Raw genomic sequence first — 21,995 nt, forward strand, 5'->3', positions numbered from 1 at the left:
CCCAAATCCATGTCAGCCAGGATTGCTTCTGGCTGGACAACTGCCCACCTCCCTAAAGCTGGGACAGGGCAGTCACAAACTCTGAACTGGGTTAAATGGGCAAGAAGATTGTGGCACTGGAGTATCCCCAATGAATTCTGTTGCTTTCTAGGATGACACAAGTCCTAGGTTTTGTTTAACTCCCACCAGAGTAATGCAGAAGAGATCCCACTGCTGCCTTCATCATCCTGTGAAGATCCTGGCAATGGGGCTAACTCATCCACTCTGCCCAGCAGTGGTGCTGATTTACATTCAGCCTGAAGTTCCAGGAAATGGGAAGAATGCCAGTGCCATGCAGAAGAAAAAAATGGTGAAGGTACAAAAAAAAGCCCTCCAAAACAAAACAAAGAAATTCCTGCCATAAACTAGATGCAACTAAGAGCAACATACACACAGGAGACGCATTAATGAATTTATGTTCCAAAGTTAGTGTGAAATGCAAGACCAGTTTGACTCAGAACCAAACTCTGAATTTCAGGACAAACACGGATCTATTCTGAGGTACAGAAACATCAAGACATACCAAAGGACTGCTGCAAAACAGTTTACTTTGTCCTAAGTCAATATTTATGGCAAAGTTTAGACATTCAGTGGCCCAGACAGAGGAGTTAGAAGCAATACAGAAGACCACAGGGAAGGCCCAGCTGAGGCTATTAATAAAGACAGAAGAAAAGAAAGCAAGCTGAGATGGCCCAGATCAGGGAGAAGCTGAATGTTGAGCCAGGGAGGTCTGCAGAGATGAAGTGCAGCTGGACTCATGTGTCCTTTGCACAGAGCCGTGGCCAGGCCTCAGTGGACCCCTGAGGCTGAGCTAGACCAACCAGAGAAACTCAGAGATTTTCCTGAGACATTTCACCCTTGGGAAGGGTACAGACCCGGACCTCCCCAAACCACAGTGACTTATGCACTGTGTTCGTCAGGATTTGCACCTCCAAGTTGACATCAGCCTTGCTGAACATAGTGCTGAACATTTCTTATGCGGAAAAGCAAGGTGAGGGAGGAGGGTATCTTGCAGTGTTAGACCATGCAGTGTGCAGAAGGAAAAGGTTTGTGATGCACACTTGTTCATCAGCGTGGGGGTTTCTACAATGCCCACACAATGCAATGGGGCTGAACCCTAACTGCTAGATAGCACTAATGATACACTTGCTTGCAGTGTGAAGTGACCTACTGTTCCCATGCACCACACAAAGCTCCAAGGAGGATGTACTCTGTGGTGGACAAAAGCAAAAGGCAGAGGTCAGGCTGTGCAGCCTGACATTATCTTTGTCCAGGGATGTGCTTCTAGGGTGGACCAAGTTTCCCTGCAGGTGAGAGCCACTCTCCCTTCTCCTTCCCCCACCACTGACCCCCAAGGAGCTGTGGATGCTAAGACTTTCAGGATTTGGCTTAAGGGCTCTTTTTCAAAAACATACTACCTAACAATAATGGTAGATTTTTTACTTCTTACACAGCCATTTACTTTAACAAAATCTGGTATCCTGCAAAACAAACATGATTTACTGGTTTTAGTTCTGCACTGAAAATGAAGGGGTAACTAGTACCCAATTCCCTGCCTTCTCACAGACACACGTGTCATGAGAAATCACTTCCTTGGCAAAAACAGGGCTGGTGAGGGGCAATGTCCCCAGAAGAGGAACAGACCCTTGGTGCAGAGATGGAGGATCAGGGTGAGAACTTGGCAATGTCCAAGGGGGCAGGGGGACATACAATTTATTCATTAAAAAAATAACCTAGTGAATTATTTCAAGTTTTTATATCACTCAAGAGTGCAATTTCATTTGGAAGTTCCCTTGGGCCTCTCTACAGGTGTTCACAGCTGTACTACAGCCATCAAGAATAAAACAGAACTGCTTTTTATGGATAATTTGCTTAGAAGAGGGGCTATTTAATTATGACAGGCCTGGAAATTAAGACCAACATCCTGCAATTGGCTTAATGTCAGCAGACAGTGCTCATCTAGCTGATTTCCAGATCAAGATATCAACTCCCTCTTTCCCAAAAAGCATCTCAAGGTCTGAGCATCTCTGTTGTGAATAGAATACTTCCTACAGCCTGCAGGTAACAAACAGGGAGCTGCATGCAGGGCATAGTGCGACAGTTTTGTGGCCCTCACATACAGCACTGTCATTCATCTCACAGGCCACTGATCACCATCCTAAGCATCTCTTACATGTCTTCATTGGTTTTGAAACAGCAGGTACCAAACCAACCTTTCAATTAAATTCACTGTAGCTTGACAAAGAGACCTTCAATGAAGACAAGTGGGTTTTTTTCAGGAGAACAATTTTTTTGTTTAGAAGGATGTTTAGCAGTACAGAGTCATTACACCTCTGCCCAAAACCTTCTCTGTATCATTTGTTATCTTTGCAAGTGTATCAAAGGGTGATGTTGGTGGAGTTTATGATTTTTCCCCTCCTTAGAAGTTGCATCCAGCTGTGATTTTGCTTTCTGAAGCGGTCATCCTTGACTTTGAAGTGACCCTTTGTTCTGGGCTGGTTCCACTCCCAACCTCACTTGAAAAGATGAGCCTTTTTTTGAATGTACGGTCAGTATTCCTGTGGCAAAATGCAGTCCTAATAACATAAAACAATATAAATTATTCCAGAAATGTTACCTGGTAATACCTAACCACCTTCAAGATGAGGAAACTTGAATCTGAATGAATATACATTAGCTTTGTTCTGCTCACACCTAGCTCCTCTCACCCCTGCTTTAGCTCTGGTTTTTCTGATAAGAAACACTGAGCTGCAAGTCCCAGCCACTCAGACCCTGGGTAGGAAATGGCTTCACCCCAAGGCTTTGGGTATCTCCATGTTTTGGCTGGAGCTGAGGTCTTTGAGAGTGGTGGGAAGCAAGGACACACCTAGGTAGCCTAGCAGGGTGGACCCTGGGCCAGGGGCCACATCCTTGGGTGAATCCTGTCCCACTGAAGTTGATGGCAAAGCTCCCACCAACTTCAATAGTCCAACTGCTACTGGTACTCGTGTTTTATTTATAATTATGTTTATTACTTTTGTTCCCTATCCAACTTTGTGTCTTGACTCTATTGTATTTTCAAATAAAGTAAGATATTCTTCCTCCTTTTATCTAATGGTTAACATACCTATTATATCAGGTTGATAGATTTCCTTCCCCATTCTTCAAAACAAACCCATAATAAAATAAGCAATCTGCCATGTGGTTGACAGAAAAAAGTAAACTATAATAAACATCTGTCCAGCTAAACATAGAACACCATGTGTAAAACTAAGCTGACAGCACCATTTTACATAAGCAATACTATCACTTCCTCAACAATTACAAGTTGTTTCAACTTCTGAAACGCCGCTCCTTACCTATTTCAAGGCACTGCTGTTCCTGAGAATTTTCTTCTCCAATTTGCAGAAGAGCATAAAACCAAAGCTGATTACACAGAACAAGGAGTTTTCTACTAAGCAAAGAACAAAACCTAAGCCTAAGCTTGCTGCATGTCCAGCAAAGTCCCCAGACATCTCCTTGGAAGACGAGTGAGCAGAAATCCTCATTCAACATCGTCCCACATATATATGCTTATTCCATTTGAAACACGTGGAAGTGTCTACTGCCATCAGTACCCTTCTCTCACAGCAAAGTCATGTACTGTGGACAATCTAACATTTGTTGAAGACCAAAAGGATGCTGAGGAAAAATATCCCCCATACAGCTGTATAATCACTGCTACAAGTCTGCAGAACAAAGAGCTTGTGGAACAAGGAGCTTGTGCTTCCACCATGCTAGTATATTTGACAACATGGAAAGGTTTTTGCCCTGTATTTTTAGTTTAAACATGGTCCCTGAACAAGTGTGTAGTGATGATGCCAACCAGTTGATCAACACATAGGTAACAAACCCTTTGGGAACCCTTTCCAAAAGGCTGATTTTGCTGTTTCCGTCCCCAAGGCAGCATCATTCACACAGAAGTCTTATACAGGAAAAGAGGTGGAAAACATCAATTCCTACTACTGCTGTTAGCATTACAGGTATTTTTGGGGTGTCAGATTCAACTGCAGACTCCTAAATGCAAATGGTCATAATGTAAGTGACCAACTAGAACTCCTGAATGTTTCCTGAATGATGCTTTAGAAAACAAAGTCACCAAGGCACATCAGTCCTGGGTGTCATCCATTCCAGTATAAAGCAGGAATTGTGTCAGATATGTCCTTCCAAAATGTCTTGCCGTGAAAATCTCCAATGTTTTATGTTACTCTGCAACAAGCAACAGTGTAGAGAAAAGACGGCTGCAGAAGATGCTGAGCTTTTGCAACAGATATTTGAGCGCCTATCTCTAGACTTTCAGAAGCAGAAGCAAAGGATGTGGCATTAGACCCTAAGTTTCATCTGGCTGTCCCCTTATCAGGTGTGCTGGAGAAGGCAGGCAGTTTAGAGAAGACGTGCTTGGGACAAGTGCTGAGGACCAACTCAGAGACTTTGACTGTAGCCATTTGCAGATGCAGCCAGCAGCAAAGACAGCAGTGAAAGCAAAGGCATGACCAAGCATTATGCAAAGCTGGAAGTTATTTCACTATAGCAGCAGCAATGGCAAGGAGTCCAAGCCAAAAGCCACCAGAGTAGCTGCAATTCTTTGCATTTGTTTCATTGTGCATGAAGAGATGTTGTCCTGCTGAAGTATTTTAACCAGAAAAGGAAGGTATTGTCTATGTGCTGTTAAATTGTTCCCTTCTTGATTATCATAATTTTATTTTTCTTCTTTTTCATATGTGTGCAAACATATGCATATATCTCAATATACATTAATCTAGATTACATCAGAGTGTGTGTATATATATATATGTATATGGACATTAATGTTATATTCTTTACCAATTTTGTCATTAAAAATCAAGATCAGCCACTAGCAAAGCATTCGCTACTCAAAGGAAGGGAGCCATGCAGTTAAATAGAAATGACACATTAAACAAAGACACGGGCACACACAGGTGTGGGTGCACCTTGTACACAAAACCCAATCTTATTCACCTGCTTAAAGGCACACTGCCTGTCTGAAGGGGATCATATTACTCTCCTTTGTTGAGCAGATCCTTTAACACCAGGAGGGAGATGGTGCTGGGGGACCAGCCTGATGTCACAGATGGCTGGGCATGCTGCAGGTTTCTGTTCCTCAGACTCCTGAGTATTAGGAACATTTTCAAAGTAGCATTGCTCACTCCTCTCCAGGTGTCTCATAAACCTCGAGGATTTATTCCATTGGAAAAGAGGCAGTGAGGTGCTCTTTATAATCCCTATACCACCCACTTACCAGCAATCAATTACTGAAAGGTGACCACCAAGTCCCATTGGACATGAAGAAGGTGCTCAATTACTGCCTTGGGAGAACATCAGGGTGCTGCAGCTCACCCACCTGCTTTCCAAATTGTCACGGCTCTGACTGTACCAAGGTCAGAAAATCCTCTCATCCCAGGACAACTTCCAAGATGGCAAAGACCATCCCTTTCCACAAGTTCAGAGAGGAATTCTCAACTTCCCCAAAATTTCAAAGCAGGCAAACTTCAGTGTTTTTTCTCAGTATCTGCAGAAAAGTTGATTTGGGTTATCTGTGACGATACACAAAATCCATTTTGAAATGAACAGTCATTTTTGACCAAAATAAAGGAGGGAGGTTCCTGCTGTGGAAGTCATGAGCAGAGTACTTCAAACACTCAGAATTCAAGCTTCAAAGTCTCCAAAATGGAAATTGTGATGCCCTTTCTTCTGCACAAAGCTCCAGCTGTGATTATCAACAAATGTGGCAACACAGTAAGCCATTCACCAGGGAAAAGGTTGGATAGGCATTAATTCCCCTACTGCAGAAACACTCACCATACAATGCTTAATTTGCAGTGGGGAATTTGATCTTACAATCACTTTCCAACTGCAGGCACAATGAAAGGTTGGGATAGGATTCAATACAAGATCACCACCACCCAAGTGTTGCAAAAACAGGTTAGAGAAATACCTTTTAGACTCACACTGGATATAGTGCACCCTGCCTCAAAGCAGGGAAAACTCAGGTGCAGCCAGACATGTTTGTTTTGGCAGGGTTAAATCATTAAACCAGATCTTCCTCTCCCCAGACTACTGCCTATCATCCCACAGCTGTACCAGAATAACCACCTGGGCAATCATGCTGAAAACAGCACCACTGAAACAAACTCAACACTGTGACTAGAGCTGACCAGATGGCAAGCTACCACAGATAGCAGCCAGGGCAGAGGAGAGGGATGTGACGCTTTCCAGGATGGATTCCCATCTGAGAAGCACCATCCAGTGAAAGGTGTCTTCAGTGCCCTCAGCCCTTTTAGCCCACACCTCAAATTTCAGCTGGTGAGGATACTATCAGCTCAAAACAACATCCAGATGTTTTGAGGAGGACAGCACCACATTTGCCATCCACAGCTCCTCAGAGATAAAAAGTTAAGGAAATGTCTTCCTGCCTAGCCAATAAAGGGCATCACACTTCTCTAATTACATGAAGCTCTATTTTCTGATGAAAAAGCATCTAACTGAAAAGTCTCCCACCAGCTCTAGTACAGTCTCGTCAAATAGCTCCTCAGCATGACTTCAAATTACACCTTGCAAGAAAACTGCTTGATTTAACTCCCTCAATTGATCATAACACCAAAAGGGATCTCCACTGATAATTAAACTTCCCAAATGAAAGCCTGAGACAGACTGGCAGGAATTCACCTGAAACAACCCATCGCCCATAATCTGCCAGGGACTCAGCCTTGGTATTGGGCAGAAAAAAAAATAATGCTCTGGGAAACAATATTTAATAAGTGAGCTTCTATTTCCTTAAACCCAGATAAAATGAAGACAGATCTTTGCTTAGCCAAAAGTCCTGGTCGTGTCATTCAGCATACACCAGTTGCGGTCCTTGGACAACATTGCTCGGAAGAAGGTGGGAAATGTCCTTAGGGGATAAGGAAGTAAGTTAGACAGCAACAGAAGTTGGTTTGTTATTAAAACAATAGTGGAGAAACAAACAAAGCATTAAGAGCCCCAACCTTCATGCAGAACAAAAAGTATCCTGCACAGACATGGGACACATCTAATCATACTGACAGAAGAAAGGAAGGAGAAGGCTTCCCCAAACACCGTTATTTCACCAGGACAAAGGGCACAGCTGAATTGAGATTTTCAGGTGCAGAAAACAAGCAGATCAAAGTGGGTATAAATAATTGGATTTTGCTATGCCCCTGAGCAGTGGGGAGCGGGAGGAGGCCAGCAGGTAGGTCATGGTGAGCAGTGGCAGCTCCAGCTGGAGGCAGGGCCATGAGGCAGCAGCAGACCCTGGTCACCCTTGCCAAGCAAGCCATGAGTATCCTGCCTGAGTGATGGGCTGGATCATGGACCTGTAGCCACCCCTATGGATCAGCATGTCTGCAGGTCAGATGTTTCTTGAACAGGCACACTCCCAGCACTGCTGCACCAATTAAAAAACTGTCCCAATTAACAAAATGCTGTCTCAATAAAAACTTCCTCCATTACCAAAAAGAGTACTGAATTGAAGCAAAACGTCCCTTTACTGGGAAAGCAGGAGTTGTTTTTGTGAATGAGGTGGAAGTGTTTGAAGAGCTTTTTCAAAGGAAACACTCCGTAACAAACCTCAAAAGAACTGCTCACACAAGGCAGAACACAGCGTGTGCTGGACCCACACTCGTTCAGGGAGGAAGTGGAACAGAAATTTTAAGTGGTCAAGTCATGGGGCTCCCTGTGCCTTATGCCAAGGTGATTGCAGGCTTCTGAGAAAGGTTTTGCTCTCCCTGGGTAACCGTGTATGCAAATTAAGCATTCAGAGTCAGGATGGATGGGGCTTTGAGTAACCCCATGGCAGGTGGATTAGACTGCATGGAACTTCAAAGGTTTCTTCCAATCCAAACCATTCTAGAATTCTATGAAAATTCAAATTATGCTACATCACTCCTTTAGGCTTCTGCAATCAAAACAAAGCAATTAGAATTCATTTTTGTTAATTTAGTTTTTCCACTGATTTGCAGGCCATTCAAGGGCTTGCCCCATGCAGCATTCCAAGTGAGATCTATCAGCCCTGCACCCTGGTGTGGCTGTTGGAGAGTGACTCAACACAGTGGAAGAATTAAGAAAAACTTCCATTTTCTGAAGAAACCAAAGTTAGTTTCTAAATGAACACACAAGCTGAATTAAAAAAACATATTACGGCCTTCTGAGGGCACTTGCATGACTACAGACCTAATAGTAAAGCATTTTACAAGTATGATTTGCACCATACGGAAGAGAAGCTGACTGTGAAAGGAGCTAAAATGTTTGCTTTTAGATTCAGTAGTCCCACATTCCAGACATGATTCAAGGGCTGGGGAGGGATCAGCTCCTTCCAAGCACCACATGCTCATCATTGCAGGCACAGACAAGCACTTCACACCCCTTGGCTGGTGTGTGCAGACACATCCTCTCCTGCAGCAGAGAGGCTGCTGCACGTCTGCAGTTTCAGGGGGGCTCTTCCAAGTAATTCCCACTGTAAAATTCTTCAGAAAAGCCTTCCCCTGAGAGACAGTGCCCTGATGCATACTGGAATGATTCAGCAATGACTGAATCCTACCATCTGATCCAACTACTACTGCCCATTGACCAGACACACTCCACTGACCAGGATCACTCAGTGCTGAAGGAAACAACAGTGCACGACTTGGATGGGCCACTGATGCCTCAGCTGCCTTGAACAGCATGAGAAGCTCCCACACGAGGAAGCCCTAAATGAGGCAGTCTGGGTAGCCCAATCCAAGGCAGAGAAGCATGCTGAGCACCAATGGTGTGGCCACATCCCCACTGTAACTGGGATATGGCAATGTTCCAACTTATTGGGCAGTAAATGACTCCCTTTCTCTGCCAGTCCATGACATGAGCCTCACCAGGGACCGTCGTTTTGTGATGGGAATTGGTTGTGCAGGTCAGTCGCAGAGCCTGGCTGCCAGGACTACAGGATATGCCTACATCAGTGTAGCCTAGACATACACCCACAGAAAAATGAGAGCAGAAGATGGTGCAAGGAGGCGGAGCAAAGGAGATAAAGCATGGGGCTATATGGAAAAAAATTCAGTCTCAGAAGTGTTTTGCAAATTATCCCACAAGCCATCACTGCAAAGACTTCACAGCTCCTAAAGTGATGGGTTTACAACAAAATGCCTCAGAAAACTACATCTGTTTTAGGCATTTAAGTCCAAAGTAAGTACAGAGCATGGCAAATCATACAAGCATGATGTTTGATTAGTATGTCAGTGGGGTAATCAAACATTCCTATTTTCACACACAGATATCAGAGCCTAGTTTTGATATATTCTACTTAAATAAATCTCATCAGGAAAGAGCTAAAACACTAATGTGGAATTAAATTTCACAGTGAGGAAGGTGTGGAGGATTTTTGCTTTGGGTAAATACTCTTTTCTTAGGCACAAGTTCACCATTCAGCTGTCTCCTGCTCTGGGACAGGAGAGCTGTTGTTTAAGAAGAGTTTTGCCTCCACCTAATCCAAACATTCAAGGCTGCAGATGGGGAAGAACTGGGGAAAAGAGGCATCCAAACAAAGCCCAATTCATATTTATCTCAGAACATCTATCAAAACCATAACAAAAGGCTTCCCACTCCTGTGTCAGATGAGAGCAAGACTTGCTGAAGTTTGTGGGATTTTAAGGGGTTTTTTTCCCTCAAAAAGCAAAGATGACACTGACCAGCGAAACTGTGAGCCAGACCACAAGCCACACATTTCAGATCTCACTGCTGACAATGCCATGCAGAGGGATCCTGCACCACCTCAACACAGGACTCCACACTGGGCAGCCCCAAGAGGGATTTGAGCAGAAAGCTGCTGCATGTGATCACTGAAGGAGCAGGGACAATGCAGAAATACCAGGTGGTAAGAAATGCAAAAAGTTGACAGACTTGGCCTGAGCCTAGCCATGAGGTCACTGCAAAATACACTGCAGATTCAGCCCCCTGGTTTGCACAAGGAGAAGCATTACCTTGTAGCCACTCTTAACAGTTTATTTTGCCATCTGTGTGGCAGAAAGCCAGGTCTTAAACCCACACCTCTCCATGAAGAGAGCTAGTTCTGGCTCCCTTGGAAGCACAAGTCAACTTACAGAAGTAATTCACTCCTGTGAGCAAAAAACCAGATGTGTCATCTACTTTTTATTCAACCCCATCAGCGTTGTAGTTATCTAATCTGTAGGCTAAAATCTTACTCAGATTTCTGAATTTATTGAAATAAATAATAGCCACCTGCACCTCCCTACTCTTCATGCAGAAGCCTGGTCTGCTCCAAAAAATGCTCCTGCAATCCAGTGACAGAGAAGTGAAGCCACGCAGCACGCAGTCCTGTCAAGGGAAGTTACACGGCTCTCCTTAAAAATAATTGTGTCCCTATCAACGAAATACAGTGTTTGGAATAAGTGAGCTCTTTTTATTGGCAGAAAAATTACTAATATCATCCAGTCTAACTTTTTAGAACACTATTATATTTTTCCACATCATCATTCTGGCATCAAAGGAAATCATTCCTAATTATGTTTATGGGACTGGGGGAATACACAGAGAGACCTAGATATGACAGTCTAGAAGTATGGTGAAATGCATAATGCAACAGCTCTCAGAACATGTACAGTGCTGTCTGTCCACATGTCACTTACCTAGAACAAGAAACTTTGAAGTATAATAAGTTCTGCTGCTGCAAGGTGCTTTAAGTGACAGCAAGAAGGAAACAAACTGGCTGTAAATATTCTGCTTAGCTCCACTCAGCTGGGACTTGCAAAAGAAAATAGGTGGGTTTAAAGCAAGGTAAGTGAAACAAATGGTAATTACCATTTTCACCCCAAGGGTCTGAACAGGAGCATGAAAAGCAAAGCACTGCTGTTGTGTTTTTGATGGTGCTCTACACCATGCTGTTCTGCTCTCCAGGTATTTCCTTTGAAGGAAAAAACAGGTTCAAAAGTTCTCTAACATCTGTGACCATTTATCTGGAGCAGCCAAAGTACAACAGTGTGGCTTCATCACTGATACAAGTTTCTTTGGGGGTCATCCTTGTGTTTCTTCACATGCCAACCAGGTTATGAGGGGCAGGATTCCTCTTGATTAGCTTCAGCCTGCTCCAGAGCAGACACAGGGACTTAGGGCATCATCTCACTCCCCCCTGTAACCAGCAGGCTAAGACAGGCACCTCCAGGCATAAACTTACCCCTTGGAGGAGAGATGGGAGCCCTCCAGAGTTACTTGCTTTCCCTAGCTACTGCAGGGCTCTAGCAAACATCTACAAAAACTCCACCAGACTAATGCTCAAGACAGGGACTGCACCTGGACCCAGCTGAAGGAAAAAACACCTCAATGAATTTTGACAGGTCTTTCTGTGGACAGTTAATAAAAGGATGTGAAAGTCTCTGAATAGTCTTAGGGGTTTTAACAACTCAGACATGCACTTCTCTCACAAGAGCAACAACTCCTTACGCTTGCTTTCCTCAAAAATAATAGTGTTTTCTGGAGAAACACTTGGATTTCAGGACTGTCCAAGCACTGATCCTAGAGCTTCCAGAGCAAAGCATAAACATTTTGCTTCTGCTCTTCTCCAGTTACTTAGCTGTTACACTTTTCACTGTATTGCTTGTGTTGGTACTTTTCCTGAACTATAAAGCTGCTAGAAGCCAAATTTCTGTTCCCATCTCACAGAAGTTCTCACTTCCAAAATCCCAACAAACACCTATTGTTTTTCTCCTCCAAGATGTAGCACCTCCACCCTAATCCATCTATCCAGCGCCTTCATTTTGCTCACAGTGCCAGAACATTTTGCTCCTTTTTTCCAGCCAACTGCACAGCCAGACATTAGGTCGTGTCTAATGTACCTGTACTCAGCACAGACATACAATGGTACAGCACTTCTGCACTTCAAACCTAGATCAGCCAAGTGCTGTATTGTTCTCAATGGCCTCCTCTCAGCTTTTGGAAGCTATAAGCACATAAACCAGCCTGTCCCTGCAACCTGAGACAAAGAGTAAGAGTCTTCAAATCACATATGTTACAGGTCACCCTGTTTTGTGAACTTTTTGGAGGGAGAAGAACAAAGTGGCATGCAGCAGTATCCTTTGCTTGGGCAGTATCTCACATGGGTCATCAACCAGCTGTCAGGCAGTGTGCAACCCCAAGGAAAATTTCATCAGCAACCTAATGATAAAAGACTATATTCTGGTTACCTGAGATAACTAATCCCCTCTGGAATATTTTCTAAAGATACAACACATTATTTAGTTTGTTAACTGAAACTGCTTTATAAAAGAGTCACTTCAACAAAACACCCTAGTTCTAAAAATTCAACAATGCATTTTTCCAATAGTGTAAGAATTTGTCACCTGACAAAAGCAAGCTACTGTTCAGCTTAAGGAAACAGTTCATTTATCAAATCACAGTAATTTCTTGTACAGTGCATTTACTCCTGCTGCATAGATATCCCAATAAACCTCCTACATCAGCATTCCCAAATGAAGCTATGACTAGCATTAACAATGGACTGATTTTGCTATGGTTTGAAGCTTGTACTTTTCCCCCCCCCCCCCCCTTCCTTTCTTATTTTCCAGGATTGGTTTGGCTTACTGACTCCAGATTTCACAGTAAACAGTTTGGGGCAGCAGATTCTTTGGAAGCATGTTCTCCCAAGCCCTGATGTCAGAATGCTTTACCCATAAAATTAAAAGGGGATTTTGCATGGCATCTCTTTTATAGCAACAAAAAGTGGCACTACACCACAACCCACAAATACCCACCAAACTCAAGGCAAACTCACCTTTGGTTTAATCGAGCCACCGAACCAACGTGGTCCACTGCCAACACATAGAGCAGCACAGTTACCAGTGCAGACTTGTTTCCTTACAGCTCCAAGTGCATCATCTGCAGCCGTAAATGTACCCACATGCCTGATACCACCATTGCCTTTCATCTCCCAGACATCATCCTCACTGCTCTGTGGGCTGAGCTCTCTGTGCAGCATCCCAGACCACTTCACTCAAACTGCTAACCAGAGTTACAAATATTTTCTAGAGAAACACCATACTATTTGCTTTGCCAGCTGAAACTTCAATGATATAACCTAGCTGCTAACTCATGTTAGCAAAGACCTACCAGTGAAGCAGCCTGTGCTTCCCAGCCTCACTTGAGGTGACACAAATCTGAAGAGAGCTCTCCTAGATGTATCAGGCAGAAAACTGAAGCAGCAATTGCCTCTGCAGCTGGGATGCCAGTGAGCAGCTGCCAGCAGCAAACTCTTCAGTAGGCACAACTGCAGCCACAGACAATGTGCATGCACACTACAGCTCATTCTTCTCAGTCATATTAAAATACCTGGTAATCTCTTGCAGTCAGGTCCACACACATCCACGTGAATCATGACACACACTTTCTCTTTGACAGAATGTGTTTCAGGAATAAGTAAATTATCTGGTATGGGGCATTTTAAACTGCTTACCTGAATCAAAACTGGGGATAAAACCTAGTTAAACAAAAAGCTCATTGACATTATACGTTTTTAAACTCCACATTGGCTTATAATAAACTTTGTGCAGTGGATGACTCAAAAAGGCACTAAATTTCAATAAAACATAGCTTGCTCAGTAAATAAGGGTCGTAATTAAAAGCAAGTCCTCAAAAGCAAGATACTAAGTGAAATCCTCATCCTTGTAATTTAAAAATTAAATGGGCCACTAAGATCTACAAGGAAAGATACAAATGAATTACAAGGATGCAGAAAATAAGGCAAAAGTGAATTGGGAAATTTGTACAGCTCAGGAAAGCCTGCTAAGGTATTTCACTGCTAATCTTGTGAAAAGGAACCCAAGAGTTACTCCTCATCTCAGAAAGGGGCAGGAGAAAGAGGAATGTAAGAAAATATGATGCTAAACACTACCACTAAGTAGACTAATAAATTTAATGTTTCCGACAATATAGTAATCACATGGATCTCTCAGAAAAAGGGTCAAGACATGGCATAGAAGGCACTAAGGAACTGGTATGATTTATAGAAAAATTGAAGGAGGGATCCTGTGTTGCTGTGAAATAAAGTTTTCTGAACTACTTTTCACTTGAATAGGAAAAAACAAAAACAACAAGACCAAAACCAAAACCAAACAGAAACTGAAAAATTATACCTAGAACCAAACATCTCACAGTATTCTATTTTGGAAACTCTGAAGTCAGGCACTTCTGATACCATTCACAGGATTTATGATCCACCACTTTGGTGATCTCCGGCAGCATCAGGGACCCTGGCAACGGCAGCAGCTGCCGACTCACCATCGAGGGCAGGCGGCTCCAGCCAGTGCTGCCAGGGCAAGAGGCATTAGATTTCTACAAACCACAACAGGAAGGTGGGAGCCCCAGCTCCTGATTCCTGATACCCCCGAACTGCCCAGGAACCACAGGCAATAGTCAAGAGTCCTGCAACAAGTGGGCCCATCATATGGCAAGTGATAGCCCTCATGTTTTGTTTGACCATCAGACTCAGTTATGCCTTTTTCTTTCCCCTTTTTTTTTTGTTTTGTTTCCAGTAGGTTTTAGTAGCCAGTAACGTTGCAACAACTGCACTAAGGAGGAAGAGCCCAAGTACCAAAGCAATCCCACCCTTATGGCAGAACTGTCATAACTTTTCCCAAAGTCCTTGGGGTTTCCAAGAACCTCAAAAGTTTCTTGAGATAAACACTTAGACTATTCATGCCTTCTTTTATACTCAGTGGAAAGCAGATGACTACATGAGCACGTCAGGTCACAACTCATTTATTTAAGTGTACTGGGCTGAGGTGAATCACGCCCAGGAATGTCCATCCCTCCCCTGGCTGAACACCTTGGACAGGGATGAGTACATATACCCAGATGAATGCCACCTTCAACACCATTCAGCACATGACCGATTTTCAATGATTTTGACCCTGGGATGATGAAGGATGGGGCTATAACAGGTAATGAAAAAACCCCTAGGATACTGCCAAACAGACTGATGTACGCAGAGCACCCACCCTGGGTTACTAACTATGGGTCAGTATTGACACAGCTGACCCCAAACAGCTCTGCCTGAAGCACTGAAATAGCTCTCCACACCACACAGCCTCACAGTGCTGATGGTCAGTAGCACCAGTTTCTTCACATACAGTGTTAAGTCAACAGGACTTCTTAGCTCACCCTTCAGGAGAGGCAAAGGGGCTGTGTCGCATCCCCATATGCCTCTGTCACCAGGATGGCACAGCCAATAAATCTCACCAGGATCAAGCCAGCATCTACCCAGCACATCTGCAGACAAAGTAACTCACACTCTTTTCCTCCTGACCCACTCTACACCAATGCTTTCGGCATCACAGATATGGGTCAAGAGAAGATAATTAAAGTTACCACTTTGTTTTCTACTCACTTAGAGCTGGGATACAATTGGAAGTGACATTTCTGAAAGGCTATCAAAGTCCATTAACCTGTCCTCAAGGTTGAGGAGCTTGCTAGAGCAAGCATGAACTAAAGGTAGCGGAGGCAGTAATTGCAATAAGACCCCTGCCCTCCTTCACTCGAGCCATATTTCTCCCTCTTTTCTTTCCCAGCTGCTTTTTCTTCTTTTCCCACCACTCCTTTTTTCCCTTCCACTCACATACACTAGGCCATCAACTGTGCTCAACACCAGGCAGATTGGCACTTGCTCCTGTCATCTCAGATTCATGCTCTTAAGGTTGGAAAAGGACTCCAAGATCACCAAATCCCACCATTTACCGTGTCACACAACTTAAAGCAGAGACACAGAGCTCAGGCCCACGACCATGAGAATGAACGTTACCTGCCATCTAGCAAGAGATTACACAGGAAAAAGGAGGGGAAAAAAAAAAAAAAAAAAAGAAGGGGAAAAAGAAGGAAAAAAAAAAATAGGGAGTGACAAATCTTTCAACAGTACACCTTGGAACTGGTTTCTCCAGTAACTGGTTAAAGAGTTACTAGCTTCCTCTCCTCTGAGTCAGTTGCTTCCGTTTAGAAAAAATATGGCAAGAATATACTCCAGGAGGAGTCAAGAGCATATTGCGTCTCACCCACACTCACAACTGAGCTGCTTGAATTAGAAGCCTAGTAGGCCTCAGACTTCTGTTACAGCCCACTCCAACAAAGAAGTGCCTTCTGAACACACCTCCTCAATGTTAAGCACAGCCCTACAAGCAGCAAGGCTCAAAACTTTACAAATACCACCAAAGTGGCATAAGTCAGGGACTAAACACCCATTAGTTCCCCTGCTCAAGAAAAGGCTTTATTTTGAAGCCAATGGGACCATCTAAAAAACGCATGTGATGGAGCACAGTCGAGGTCTGTCCCTGTCAAATCGCTCAAAATGCAACATACTCAAAATACTTGAATGCTAAGTAACTTTCAAGACTTGTAGCAATGCATGAGCTTGCTCCTGCTTTGTGCCAGGGTCAGCACTTGCAGCTATGGAGCCTGTGCCATTACACAGTCCCTCCTCTTTTGCATTAGATGGAAAGCTTGTCCAAAAACATGTCAGTTGGCTGCTGAAGGTAACAGAAGTCCACAGAGTACCTGACAGGTAAATTTGCACCTGTTCCTTCCAAGTTTTCATTGTATTTGCCTCTAACTTGGAGACAGCAGACACTCAAGCATCAGCGAGTGACTGAAGGGCTTCAAGAGGCATTGCTGTCCCACTGCAGAGGGTCCCACATGACACCGGCATTGCCATGGGTGACCACATCTTCACCACTTGCCCCCATGGCTTAGCAGAGTCCACAGAGGCGGGAAAAGGGAGGCAGGGTAGGATACCGCTAGTTCTGCTGATGTTGGACTACGCGTTGAAGTTGTTGCTCGAGCACAAAGTAACAGCTGCAAATGACCACAGGCAACATGCTAACTCATGAACCTTCAGCACTATTATCATCCCAGCTTTCCTGCCCGTATCTGCAGCCTCTCTAGAGCTGCAACTGCCTTTCTGTCTGGAGTCTATACAGCACCTACAAAAACACCACCTTGCTCCAAAACTAAGGTTTCTAGCAGCTGACACTAGAACCAACTAGCAATTCCATATGTAGTCTCAATCTTCCTCTCCAGCCTTAGCTGCATATAAATTTCCTCTTAATAATTTTTAGTAAGTTCCCCTTGCTCCACCCCATCTGCCACACACATTCACACATACATATGCAAAAAAAGATGAGAGGCACCTGTCAGCCAGGACAGCTGCCTGCAAAACGCTGACAAACCAAATGGAGACAAGTCCCTGTCCTGATCACAGGAGTTGGTTTGGGAGCAGCAGACTGCAGGAACTCCTGGGGTACGTGTCTGGCTCGAGCACTATGAGCCCTATGGCCGATACTGGCATTTTCGGTAAATTCTCAGTCTCTTTTGCAGTTTGACGAAGGAAGCCAAGCACAGCATGGCAGTCTCTCGGGAGCCACCCTGGACATAGAAAGGCCGTCAAGGACGGCTTCTCCTTAGCACCTGGGCCTTCACCTCCAGCACAGCATGTTCCCTGCGCCGCAGAGAAGACAAGCAAGAAAAAGGGTTAGCTCGGGAGCAGGCACACACGGATGCATGCTCCCCAGCTCCGCGCTGGCCCTCTCCATCCCTGGCAGTTCCCTGGGGACACTCGCTCCGGCAGCGCCAAGAAAGGCCCTTCCCGCCAGCATTGTGGGGGCGGCAGAGCGGCTGCGACCCGACCCGGCAGCCCGGGCTGAGATCAGGCGAGGGGACGGGAGAGCTCCCGGAGGGAACCGCCCGGGGGCCACAGCAGGCCCTGAACGCGCACGCTGCGCCTGCAGCAAGATGGACGCGCCGCGTACGGCCCCCGCCCGCTCGGCCTCAGACTCACCCAGCCGGGGGGCTCGGGCAAGCGGCGAGGAAGCACAGCGACAACCCCCACCTCCCCGCTGCCGCTTTAGATCTCCTACGCGGGTCCGCCCCAATGAATGGGAGGTGCTGTTCCACGTGGGAAGAGCCCCACGTGGTGCAGGGATGGGCTAGTAGCGGGGGGATGAGGGGGAGGGGCTGATGGGTGCGCAAGCGAGCTCGCAAGGCAGGTGGAGGTTACCTGCGCGGGGCAGAAAGGGGCTTCCCAGGCCGGCTATCTGCCGCTCATTTGGCGTGGACTAAAAAGCTACTCGGTTTTTCTTTTCCTCCTCATGCTCCCTGGGAGTGAGAACTGAGGGGCTGGATTGTACTGAATCATCCATTCAGCTGTAGCGCACACCATGCTCTGACAGCTGCTGGCTTCTGCAGAACACGGTTGAGCAAGAGATGCCGGCATGAAATTGATGCAGTGGATAATCATAGAATCAATCAAGAGACTGTTAAGGGTTTGGAATGGACCTTAAAGATCATCCAGTCCTAAACTCTCCTGCTGTGGACAGGGACACCTCCCACTTGACCAGGTTGCTCAAAGCATTAGTCAATCTGTCCTTGAACACTGCCAGGGTTGGGGCATCCACAGCCTCCCTGGGCAACCTCTTCCAGTGTCTTGCCACCCTCACAGTAAAAAACTTCCTGTTATCAAACCTAAACTCCCCCCTTTTCAATTTTTACCCATTACTTCTTCTTCTATCACTACAGTTCCTGACAAAGAGTCCCCTTCCAGCTCCCCTATAGGCCCCCCTAAGATATTGGAGGGCTGCTGTGAGGTCTCCACACAACCTTTTCTCCAGACTGAACAGCCCCTGATAAGGACAGTAGAACAGCATTTCACTCCCTTGATAAGGGGCAACATTTTACTTCTTACCAGGGACAGTAGAACAGAATAGCACAGCCTTGGAGAAATAAATAAAGGATGTAACTTAGGCAAACAGAAGTCATGCAAAACGCAAGCAGGATGCCAGCTCAGCTCTGCAGGGCTGAAAAAGTAGAAGTTAAGCAAAACAATGACACTGCACTTAATCAAAAGCAGGAGTTGAAGAACAGTCCCCTGAAAAGGACACTGGATGTTGAAGACAAACCCCAAAGAACCATGGAAGGACTTTGATAAGGGGTGTGACTATGTTAACTGAAGTCCAGGAAGGGGGGATAGCTAATGAATAAGTAATCAGTGTTTATGATAAAAACTGTACACCTGACACTCGGGGCATTGATTAGAGGAAATATCCTCCAAGTGACCAGCATGCTATAATAAAGACTGCCTGCCATCTAGTACTCAGAACTGTGCTAGAAAGTTTCTAGCCATCTGATTTCAGTATCACCCCAACTCTCTCCATCTGTCTTCACAGGAGAGGTGTCCCAGTCCTCTAACCAACTTTGTGGGCATCCTTTGGACTTGCTCCAACAGTTCCATGTCCTTTTTATGCTGGGGGCACCAGAACTCCAGGCGAGGTCTGACAAGAGCAGAGTAGAGGGGCAGGATCACCCTCAGCCTGCTGGCCATGCTGCTTTTGGTGCAGCCCAGGATTCAATGATGGTGGACACTGGTGGACTTGAATTAGGCTTTTGACATAACCTCCCATGAAGCACAATACTCCCAATCAGGAAAATACACTGTTGATGAAACTGTCATGGCTCTCCCCAAAACTGGGGCAAACAGCCCAAAAGAGCTGTGGATGTTGGAAGGAGAACAGCATGGGGTCTGTGCCAGGCTTGGCAAGATCCCATTTCCATTACCATTCCTAAGAGACCACTGTGGGGAAATTGTCCACTGCACTGCAGGATGAGAAAGCATCTGAACATGAATCTTGAAGAAACTCCAAAAATAAAGTGGAATTCTAGAAAGGAGGAGAGTGATAGTTAAGGAAAGAAACCAAATAAGCAGTGAAGAACATTTGGCTGAGCAACCAATTCAAATTGCATCGGAGGAGGTTTAGATTGGATATTAAAAAAAACTTCTTCACAAAAGGGTTGTGAAGCACTGGAACAGGCAGCCCAGGCAATGGGGGAGTCACCATCCCTGAAGATATTTAAAAGATGTGTAGGGACACTGAGGGACATGGCTTAGTGGTAGACTTGGCAGCACTGGGTTGATGGTCGGACTTTATGATCTGAGAGGTCTTTTGCAACCTAAATGACTCTGATTAGAAAGAGATCAGGAGATCACAGTGGATCCCAAAAGTCATGTGAAACTGCTGCATGGGACTATATGGTACTAATGAAATAAAAAATACTACCAAAAAGAACAGTATCTTTCTAGTAGAGCACCTTACTTGAAACATATGTAGAATGTAGAAAGTAATTATGAACCAATAGTGCTGAAATTGGAGTACTGTGCTTATTTTGACATTTAACCATAAAGAAATCCATCCTCTTGGTGGAATCCTGAAAAAAATAAGTAGGAACCCCATTCATTAAAGAAAAAAGTAAGGAATTGTTTTTCTTTTCCAGAACAAAAGTAGAGCAATAGAACAATCCTTCAGTGATTAAGAGGCGAAAGTATAAACAGTAAGGAAAGAAACTGTTGAATGCCAATTACAGCTGCACCATGCTCATTAACAGTTACCCATTGGAGAGACTGGAGGACATTTTGGGGGTAAGCATTCACAAAAACCCCTAAAACAATGTTTTACTGCTGTGTTTCTTCATCAGCTTCTCCATGTGAAAACAACAGCTATACCTGTCATGTTGCCATCTGCTTCTGCCTGTCACTGCTATAGAGCCCTGGTTCATCTCCTGTGTTATTAATAGATGTAGATGCATAAATAAGGGGAGTGGTGGTCTGAGATAAAGGCTCCTAAAATTGCTCTGGAAAAAAAGCCCCTTTTTTATGCCAAGCTGAAGTACCCAAGAACACCAAGTACCAATTAATAGGAAAAAAACCCCAACCAAACATTTCTGAAACTTCTCCTTTTTTTGCTAGAATTAAACTCCGTATTCAAAAATCATTTGCTGCACCTTAATCCTTCCTTGCTCTTTAATTAAGCAGCTGGTCAGCCTGTCCTAGTTAATTTTAATCTGTGGAACCCAGGAGTAGCATTATTCTCTTCTATCCTGGGCCTCATTTTGTTTCTTTTGACCCTGCTATTTGTTGGCTTTCTTTTTCTTGCACTGGAGAAGACAGTGAACAATTCATACCTACTTCCATGTCTGTGTTTTGGAGACTTTTATACGTCTTTATGAAATATATATTTAACCAGATCTTCGTTTCTAGTCTGGGAGGATCCAGTCAACTTAGTCATCCTTTTCATGGAAGTTATTTTATGCTTTTGGTCATGATCAGTTCCCTCACTGGACCTTTTGCCATCTCATTCTAAGTAAGATACCTGAAGTGAACTAGCTGGTTCATAATCTAGAAAGACCTGATCACATCCCAGCTGTCTACTGGGAATGGTCCCTGGGGCATACTATCATCCCAAACATGCCTGTGTGTTGTTCTAAGAGAGTGTTTAGTTGTTACAGGCAAAAACTGTGCCAGGGTGGCACCAACATTGTGGTGCTGACTCCTTCTATACTTGTAATTTAAACATGGTGAAGGAACACTCATGGAACTTAATCACGCTTTTGCTAAATTTTTTTTAAAGGCCTTTGGCACAGTTTTCATCCATACCAACAAACAGTATCCCAAATAATCCTTAGACACAAGAGCTGTTAGGACAAGCCTGTGGCCATTCCCTGTTTACAAAAAAGCACCATATTTTGGAGGGTAAGAGAATTTAATAGTGTGGGTGTTGGGGTCCCTCCCCCTGCCATGGAGCCCTGGGAGAGGGGCCCTGGGGGGGAGACATGAGGTTTCCCTGCCCCTGCTCAGCTTCATTTCCCATTGGTTGGTTTGGGTTCCCCGGTGTGGCCAAGGTCCCTTGGGTCCCGTGACTGGGGAGTTCCTGAGCTGAGCCCCCGGCCATGCGGCTGGAGAAATAAACATCTCTGAAACATCTACCACGAATCTGTCCATATCTACTTCGCTTTCCACGGGACTCCTGGTTTGAAATATACTTGTTGCAGTAATCCCCGCTGCAACATGTGGGCACTAACCATTCTGTTCCATAATCATTTTC

Source organism: Coloeus monedula, assembly GCF_965178545.1.
Source record: "Coloeus monedula genome assembly, chromosome: 3".
Classification (NCBI taxonomy): domain Eukaryota; kingdom Metazoa; phylum Chordata; class Aves; order Passeriformes; family Corvidae; genus Coloeus; species Coloeus monedula.